At 43.1% G+C, this 10,366-nt stretch overlaps 1 protein-coding gene across 12 annotated transcripts in view; it reads right to left on the bottom strand.

Annotated features, from left to right (window-relative positions):
- nav2a (neuron navigator 2a) overlaps positions 1-10,366 on the bottom strand; it is a 1,099,168-nt gene that overhangs the window by 207,284 nt on the left and 881,518 nt on the right. The window lies entirely within an intron of this gene.

The raw sequence follows: 10,366 nt of genomic DNA, 5'->3' as shown, positions 1-10,366 counted from the left end.
GTGGTGGAGGCTGGTACAATTGCAACATTTAAGAGGCATTTGGATGGGTATATGAATAGGAAGGGTTTGGAGGAATATGGGCCGGGTGCTGGCAGGTGGGACTAGATTGGGTTAGGATATCTGATTGGACTGAAGGGTCTGTTTCCATGCTGTACATCTCTATGACTCTATGAGTTTAAAAAATAAGTTAGAAATAAGACATCAGTTCTGGGGAGCAATGGGTGGACAGAACTCACCATAACTTACACCAATGCCAGGTACTAAACCACAGGAATTTACATAGAGCAGAAAGGGCAGGTCAAAGGCAATGGTAGCTCCTCTTGATAGGCTTTTGACTGGTAAAAATACACCCTGCTCCCCTCTAAACACGATGACAAAGCTGCTAATGACTGACAGGAGAAGTAGTTTTGAATGTACTGGGCACCAGGAGGACTCATGTACCCAGAGGATACAGGCTGTGGCTATCTCATACACTGGAGCATGGATCAACCATTCACGGCTGAGTTACACCATGCAGCCTGTGGTGCTAGGCAGTGCCTTCTGTTGCCTGTTGCCCAGATGCTTTTCTTGTCCACACCCACTGGTTTCTGCACCTTGCTGGAGCTCCCCTGGTCATTGCACGCCCACATCTATGCCACTTGCCTCCTCTCCTGAAGGAGAGTCAAAGTCTGACCCCAATGGTAAATGAAGCTTCCCCTGTGATGATGACCAACTGCCTCAGTGGGTTCTGCAGACTTGGGAGATTTCCTGTCACTCAGAACACTTCACTTTGGCTTCATGATGTGCATGACTATCACTGGCAGCCTGGGACAGACAGGGTCTTAACACCATGGCAGTATAACTAGAAGTCTTTATTAATATCACAAAGGAATGTTCATAACTTTCTCCATTAAATCTCAGTTCCATTATAACATAATCCCTGTAATAAAGGCTCTGGAGCTGTTATCAGACCACTGAATCACAGAATCCTTACAGTGTGGAAGGAGACCATTCGGCCCATTGAGTTCACACCAACCCTCTGAACAGCAGTGCACCCCATCCCTAATACCTTGCATTTCCCATGGCTAATGTATATCCCACATATCCCTGGTTACTATGGGGCAATCTAGCATGGTCAGTCCACCAAACCTGCACATCTCTTGACTGAGGGAGGAAGCTAGAGAACCCACAGGAAACTGAGCACCCACAGGAAACCCACGCAGACACGGGCAGAATGTGCAAACTCCACACAGACGAGGGTGGAATTGAACCTGGGTCCCTGGTGCTGTGAGGCAACAGTGCTAACCACTGAGGCACTGTGCCATCCATACAGCTATCCCTCTTTTCTAGTCTGAAGAGTGTCCAAACTTGATTGAGGCACTTTTCAAAGACAAAGCCTGATGACTGGTTCAAACGTATGGTCTCATAGCTAGTCCACAATCTATCTGCTGCTCACTCTGAGCCTTGATGCTATTTTTAAGATCAGAACCACGCAGGAAAGTTCCTGACAATGGTTTGTTCAGTGACTTTGAGAACTGGGCATTGCCAAGCTGTCAGCTATCCGTCCATCTTCCAGCCCATATCTGGTAAAATTGGCTGTGCACAGTACAAGGATGAATGAAGATCTGGTAACATGGGACCACACCATTATATAAGCTCCTCTTCATTCCTGCACCTCCCCCCACACTGCACCAGGAAATTCCAACCATGGATTCCAGTATACCTCATACAGGTTTTGTCTCAGAACACAACACATCATTATATTTCTTGAGTTAGTAACTTGTAAAATATACATTTTTAATACTTGTCGATCCTGAAGTTATAAGGAATTTATCTGAAACAATCATCCTGCTATTTCCCTATTTGCAATTATGATGTTTTTCTTGGCAGTTTCAAACATGGAACTGCCCAGCAGCTTTGGGATAGTTATCCCATTTATTTCCTGAAATGCTTGCTGGATGTTTGAAAAATGTTCAATTTCAGCAAACATGTTGTGCTTGTTATATTTTGTAATGTAACTGTTTTATTTATACTGCTAACATTTCCTTAGATTTCAAATTAAACTCAGTAGATAGCAAACAAATCTAATCAGTGGCAATGGTTAAGGCAACTAACTTTAGCATAAATTGTGGTTTTAGGTTCTGATTAAGCAGAGGTGCTGTCCCTACTTCCAGACAGAAGGTCCAGGTACTAGTCCTTCCTGCTCTGAAATTATGTGCCTGAAAAGGATAAGTAAAAATAATTAAAAGGCAGCATTTAAATCTACCTTGTAAACTTCAATCATGAGCCACCATGTTGAAATAAGAAAAAAGTTATTCGTAGGAGCGAAGGCTTTTGTCATTGGTATAATAAGTGAGCCCAGCTGTGAGTTCCAATGATTCCATTAACCTGTCCTTCAACCATTAAATTAATTCTGTCTCGCTCACTCTGCCGAGATGCTGGAGGGAGACTGCAACTTGTAAGGTCTGAATATTATGCTAATAGGGTTAAATGTGTGAAGAAAAATATATAGGAGCTTGTAGCAAGTAATGAACTCTTGACGGCAAAGCACATTATAATAACCACAAACAACTCCTCCAGGGATGTGCTAAAGACAATTTGGTGCAAAAGCTCCTGTCTAAAATCTACATGCTATCAGGCCTTATTGGGGTAACACTCTGGAACTCAAACCTCACTATTCCTGGAGTCTTCACAAAGCTTAAGATTTTATCAAAGTAAGTAAAGTCCGCAATGTATCTGTCTGATAGAGCCAGGTTGACTGAAAGCACACAACAGGTTCCTGCACTTAACAAGGATCACCATTTATTACAAACAAATAGATCCTAGATGTAGGTAAATAATATTATGTATGTCAACATATGACTCTATTGGTTAAGAAGGCTAGATTCTTATAACATTCCCATGACACACACATGCACACAGGCAGAGACTGACATAAAACATTGATATTATTGGTGGAGAGAGAAACTGAGAAGGCAGTACTCCCTGCACATGGTCTGTATCCCTCTATTCCCTGCCTGTTTTTGCATCTGTCTCAAAGACTCTTTAATGTTGCTATCATATTTTAAGTGGAGATTTATTGAAACATCTCTGAAACAAGTCTGGGACTTGTCTGAAAGTTCCTGGTTTCATTGGGACATTTGAACATGGCCTGGAGGAAATAGCAGAAGCTCCTCTGATGGTTCAAGTTTTGAAAAGCAGTGTTGGGTGTGTTACAGACAGGGGAGGTTCCTGCCTCCCAGACAGTTTTGCACTGACCTCGCCCAGGGTGAGCTGAAGGGATGTGTAATGGTTTAACTGTTCAGTGACCTTTGTTACGGACACAGACACGCACATGAAGTGAGAACAGTATCAGGCGCACGTGGAATGATCAAAGAGTGCTTCCTGCCCCCAGCTGATTAAGCAAAAGCAGTTCAAAAACAGGCTAATCACTTCAGCTCCAGGGTAACTAAAACACAGGTCCAAAGTACAACTAAAAACCTGAAAGGAATATATGTGGCTGTGTAAATGTGAGAGCATGACAAATCCCTTTTTAATTTAAGTTATGAGCATTTCATCCTGCTGTGGCATTATTTTGCTGGCACCAATCTGTGTTCTACAAAATAATCAAGCAGCTTAAACTGCTCCACAGGCCACAAGCTACCAGAAAGGTTCCAGGCGTCAGTATTACTGCGGGATCAGCAACTCCGTTAGTGTGCTAGTTAGGCTTTGTAAAGGGCAGTGGGATTCACACTACAAATAGATGTAGCACTTCACACCAATATACCTGTAGGTGTAACTGCAACAGGAGGCCAGAGAGGGGTCCTGTGTGAGATACTCCATTTTGGGTCAGTTTAGGTTCTATATCATTGCTGGCAGCATAGAGAGATAGAGTTAGGCGGATTGGCCATGCTAAATTGCCCATAATGTTCACGGATGTGCAGACTATGTGGATTAGTCACGCGAAATGCAGGCTTACAGGGACAAGATGGGTGGGGCGGGTGGGGGGGTGAGTGATCTGGATGGGATGCTCTTCAGAGAGTTGGTGTGGACTTGATGGGCTGAATGGCCTGCTTCCACACTGTAAGGATTCTATAATTCTATTCTATGAGTATATTGCACTGCACACTGATGTTGAGACTGCAGTGTAACATGGCGGAATGTTTCGTCGATCCACACAGAGGGGAGAATCTATGCATTCCTCAAGGCAAGGTTGGTGGCGTGGGCATTGACTTGGGCTGTAACAGGTGGAGGTATTCTCAGGTTTCATTACAGACTTTCGGGAATGGGGGTGGTTGGCATCATTCAAATGCCCTCAGTATCTGCTTTGGAAGGACAAGGGGGCCCGATTAAATCCTTACTTTCTATCTTACTTCCAGCCCGTCACCTTAATTTCTGCTGACTGACTACTCCTCTTTGGACACGTATTCAATGGAAGACAGGGTCAAGATTAGACTGGTGCTAGAAAAGCACAGCAGGCCAGGCAGCATCCAAGGAGCAGGAAAATCAACATTCCTTCATCAGGAATAAGGCCTCCATGGATGCTGCCTGACCTGCTGTGCTTTTCCAGCACCATTCTAGTCTTGACTCTCATCTCCAGCATCAGCAGTACCCACCTCCACCTTCAATGGAAGACAGAAGAATCAGATGTGACATTATTGAAACATACTAGATTCTTAGTGGGCTTGACAAGATAAATGGGGTTAAAATCACACAACATCAGGTTACAGTCCAACAGGTTTATTTGGAAGCACTAGCTTTCAGAGCGCTCTCCCTGATACTCCACAACCACCTGATGAAGGAGCAGTGCTCCGAAAGTTAGTGCTTCCAAATAAATCTGTTGGACCACATCCTGGTGTTGTGTGAGTTTTAACTTTGTCCACCCCAGTCCAACATTGGCTCCTCTACATCAAGGTAAATGAGGACTGTTCTCTTTTATTAATTCACAGGGGTGCCAGTGTATAGGGCATCATTTATTGCACATTCCAAATTGTCCAGAAGGCAGTTTGGAGTCACCGACATTGCTGTGGGCTGGAGTCACAAATAGACCAGACTGAGTAAAGATGAAAGTCAATTTTTGTAATCTACCGTTTATGATTCTGCCTTCCCTATAAATTGTATATTTGTTTAAAATTCCAAAAAAATGCTTTTTCTCAAATAAAGAGAGAGCAGTTTCCTAAAAGATATGAGTTAGCTAGATGGATTTTTCCTCCATCAATTGATGATGGTTGTACAGTCATCATTGGATTCTAAATTCCATATTTTTATTTTATTTGAACATGACTTCCCAGAATGTTACCTGTGTTTATGGATTATTATCCAGCTATTACACTCCTAGGCCATCACTTCCTGCTGCTTCCGGGGATGGGGGTCTAGGACTAGAGGGCATAATATCACAATATGGCAGTCACACGTTTCAGACAATTTCCTTTCTCAGATGATAGCAAATCTGTGAAATTGTTCATTAAAAAGACTCGTTACGGTTGGGTTATTAAATATATTCACAGCTAAAACAGATTTTTAATGCGTAAGGGAATCAAGGGTTAAGGGGAACGGCAGGGGAGTGGCATTGAAGATGATCAATTCAGCCATGATTTCAATGAATGGCAAAGCACAGTCGATGGGTTGAATGGTCAACCTCAGCTTTTTTGTCTGATCATATCTCACAGGCTCTCCCCAAGAGACTTCCAGTCTGGCCTTATCTGCTGTGGTCTGGGATCCTTGGCAATCCTGGGCCACAGTTCCTACAGTGACTCTGCTAAGCAATGCAAGGCAATCAGCCTCTGATTGGCCAGAAGCTCCTGGGACAATGAATTTCCAACCCTGGGGTTCTTGGTGTCAGGGAAGGCATTCTGCTGCCCTATTAAATGCCTGAACGACAGTTAATTCGATGGGTAGGAGACACAGGGGACTCTGACCATTCCTGGAGACCCCCCTCCCCCAACTCTGTTAAATATCGTCCAAAAGTTCTACAGCTTCCTGCTGAGACATCATTTTGTAAGGTTAGTGGATACATCCTTTCCCAGTAGCACTTCAGTGAGTACAGCACAAAACCAGATCTGCCTCAGGTTCCATCTCTCGTTACCACTGAGTTCATAAAGAGTCATAGAGTCTAGAGATGTACATCACGGAAAAAGACCATTCGGTCCAACTCGTCCATGCTGACCAGCTATCCCAACCCAACCTAGTCCCACCCGCCAGCACCCAGCCCGTATCCCTCCAAACCCTTCCTATTCACATAACCATGCATATGTCTTTTAAATGTTGCAATTGTACTAGCCTCTACGACTTCCTCTGGCAGCTCATTCCATACACGTACCACCCTCTGCGTGAAAAGTTGCCCCTTAGGTCTCATTTGTATCTTTCCCCTCTCACCCTAAACCTCTGCCCTCTAGTTCTGGACTACCCCCCACCCCAGGGAAACAACTTTGTCTATTTATCCTATCCATGCCCCTCATAATTTTATAAAGCTCTTTAAGGTCACCCCTTAGCCTCCGATGTTCCAGGAAAAATAGCCCCAGCCTATACAGCCTCTCCCTATAGCTCAAATCCTCCAACCCTGGCAACATCTTTGTAAATCTTTTCTGAACTCTTCCAAGTTTCACAATATCTTTCCAATAGGAAGGAGACCAGAATTGCACGCAAGATTCCAACAGTGGCCGAACCAATCTGTCAGTGCAGGTTATAACTGGTAGTCAGGTTATAACTATCCTGCTCAGTATGCATGCACATACCCATGGCCACACTCATATGCATGCACACACACACATGCAGATACATACACACATATACCTACATACGTGCACACATATGTTACATGCACAAATACCCACACACTCATGTATATATACACACCTATGTGCACACACACACATACAGACATGTCTGCACACATGTATGTGCACATACACACAAAAATATGTGTACACATGTAGAGACACTTGAAAATGCAAACACACGTGTGCACAAACATTACCACGTACGCACACACATACACCTGAAAGTCTTATGTACTATCAATTCTCATACTGCAACAAGCTACTTGAGTAAGGCTATGGTGAATACACTTGTATAGGCCCTGAATTGCCCTGAACTAATCTGAGCAAGTCTCTTTACTGAGGTGAAGTTAGGAATGGAGATGTGTGTACCAGGAATTGACGCCATGAATACACATCTTGGCACAATTTAAAAGCAGCTCATGATTATCCCAAGGCCTGTGGGTTTAATTCTCAGTGGCATCCTTCAGAAAATATAATGCAGTTTATATCTGACCAATGAAATTAAAGAAATCATAGGCAAGAATGCAATACATCAGAAAACGAAATGGGATCATTATCAAACCTTTTATTTCAAATACCGAGAAACTCACAGTAAAATTCCTTTTCAAGGGTTCCATAAAGTTATTACATTTCACTCTGATCTCATTAATTTTCAACTTGCATGGTTTCTGCTTTCTTCATAATCCTTTCATTTCAAAATGTCACAGAAGACCTGAGGTTATCCACAGCCAGGCTTCACACTGAGATGAATTATTGGCTGCATCATTTTTGGAATAAGTGCATTAATAAAACATTTGATTAAATAAGGTTAATAATTTTCTTTACAGCCAGATCAAGGCTTCATTTAAAAATGCATGTGACCATGGAAGAGTTTCAGGGCTATAGTTTTCTTGCCACCCGCTCTCATTGGCTCCTGGCTTTTTGCCTGCATGATGAAACTCACACTTGGCCCTTACGAAGCCATTCTCCAGGCATGAGTCAAAATGTTTGATGTTTCTTTGGCTAAGAGAGCAATCACAATGCAAGCCAAGCCAGATTATCTCACACAGAGACAAAAAAAACTGCATATGCTGGAATCCAAGGTAGACAAGCAGGAGGCTGGAAGAACACAGCAAGCCAGGCAGTATCAGGAGATGGAGCAGTCAATGTTTCGGGTGTAACCCTTCTTCAGATTGATCTCATACAGCTATTTCCCATAACAGGTGAAATGCCAAGATGAACATCACTTCACCAAAGTATGGGCTGGACTTTTCCGACTGAGGTAAGTGCCTTGACATTTTAGTCAGGAAGGAGCCCCTTCAGCTTTCTTTTGTCAGTGGAAAATGTGTCTATGAGGCTGAACTGTTGCTTCAGATAAGGGAAAGGTAAAGTCACCAAAGTCCCACTCCCTCATTAGAAAGAGATGACTGTGAGTGGTTTAACCTGAGTCACCATACCTGAGCTGAGGGGTGCAAATTTAGGAGAATGTTTTTATTATTCATTATTCATGTCTTATTCGTTAGTCACCATGAAGGACTCAGTGGTTAACACAAGTTCAATTCCACACTGTGTGGAGTTTGCATGTTCTCCCTGTGTCTGAGTGGTTTGCCTCTGGGTGCTCTAGTTTCTTCCCACAGTCCAAAGATGCACAGGTGAGGTGAATTGGTCATTGGAAATGCAGGATAATGGAGATAGTATGGTTGGGATGCTCTTCAGAGGGTTGGTGTGGACTTAATGGGTCAAATGGCCTTTTCCTGCACTGTAGGGCTTCCACAACTCACCTTCTCAATCTCACCCCTCAGCTCAGGTATGGTGACTCAGGTTAAACCACTCACAGTCATCTCTTTCTAATGAGGGAGTGGGACTTTGGTGACTTTACCTTTCCCTTATCTGAAGCAACAGTTCAGCCTCATAGACACATTTTCCACTGACAAAAGAAAGCTGAAGGGGCTCCTTCCTGACTAAAACCAGCCGGGCTTCCTCAGAAAAAGAGCTGAATTCTAGTGTGTTGCTGTGACAAAAATTGACACTAATAGTTTTCGAAGGACCGATTACACCACACAAAACCAGTAGCTGCTGTCAAAGAAGTGCACAAGTTGCAAACTCAATATGATCTTAATTCACAAAATTAGACAAATATTGACATTCCCCTGGCACTTGTGAAAGGCCATTTCCCATAGTATAGTGTCTGCCAGCCCGTTTTGCGAAGCACATCAGTTAGAAACTCAACCGTTTCAACAATACAGACCTTGAGAGATTTGAATTGCTTAAAACAACACTTTAAGTAAATATTTTAACAAGAAAGGCATGTAATGTATGACATTGCAATGAAGGAAAGGTCTCCTCAAATGAATAGTCTTTTTTGTCAGTGCAATCCCAACGTCTTGCTCCCTTCAGCTGTAAATAACTTCTGGCAAATCGTATTCTTCAAAATTCACTGATTTTAAATGATTCTTTTAATTCCTTTGCTGCTGATACACCCTCAAGACTCAGGTACGAGACACATTCACCAGACTAGTTTGATCAACAGGCAGGAAATCTAATTTTTAAGTTTGGTCTTCCGTGCAATTCTGCTCTCCTTCTTATCAGAAGGATGTTGTGAAACTTGAAAGGGTTCAGAAAATATTTACAAGGATGTTGCCAGGGCTGGAGGATTTGAGCTACAGGGAGAGGCTGAACAGGCTGGGGCTGTTTTCCCTGGAGCGTCGGAGGCTGAGGGGTGACCTTATAGAGGTTTATAAGGTCATGAGGGGCATGGATTGGGTAAATAGACAAGGTTTTTTTTCCCCTGAGGTGGAAGAGTCCAGAATTGGAGGGCATAAGTTCAGGGTAAGAGGGAAAAGATATAAAAGGGACCTACGGGGCAACATTTTCATGCAGAGGGTGATGCGTGTATGGAATGAGCTGCCAAAGGAAGTGTTGGAGGCTAGTCCAATTACAGCATTTAAAAGGCATCTGGAAGGGTATATGAATAGGAAGAGTTTAGAGGGTTATGGACCAAGTGCTGGCAAATGGGACTAGGTTAGGTTAGGACATCAGGTCAGCATGGATGAGTTGGACCGAGGGGTCTGTTTTGTGCTGTACATCTCCATGACTCTATGTTCACACCTGCCTATGTAGCCTGCTTGGATGCCGATAATTCATTCAGGACCATCACCTAAACTCTGGCTGTTTTGGACATCATGATGTGATTCTTGGCTGCCAACATGATACCAATGCATGGTGCATACACTTTGATCAAAACTTGGTGAATGTTCATGCTGCAGCTGGTTCTCACAGAGACCAATTACTCTATGTGGACATAAATGTCAACAGAAATAGACTTAGATCATTGCACCCATAGCTGAGTGGACCATTCATCCCCACTAATCTCCTCTCTCTGTCAATTCAATAGCTGTTCATCTGCACCTTAATTCCAAACAAAGTAACTGCCTTTGATCTGTACACAGGGTTAAAGCAATTAAGATTCATTCACTCAACTTTATGGAACAGAATGAGTCATAGCAAAAGAAGAACACAAATAACGACAGACAAAACAGCCACAATAAACTTCCTTGCTTCAACAAGCTCAGGGATGGCTGTTAAATTTTCAATGTGTTACATTTCAGCTTGGAAGTTCTTGAGGAACTTCTCATCCCAACTCGAAACAT

The sequence above is a fragment of the Chiloscyllium plagiosum genome, chromosome 16 (assembly GCF_004010195.1).
Source record: "Chiloscyllium plagiosum isolate BGI_BamShark_2017 chromosome 16, ASM401019v2, whole genome shotgun sequence".
In the NCBI taxonomy this organism is placed as follows: domain Eukaryota; kingdom Metazoa; phylum Chordata; class Chondrichthyes; order Orectolobiformes; family Hemiscylliidae; genus Chiloscyllium; species Chiloscyllium plagiosum.
Note: the sequence above shows the minus strand (reverse complement) of the source record. Positions and strands in the feature narration are given on the sequence as shown.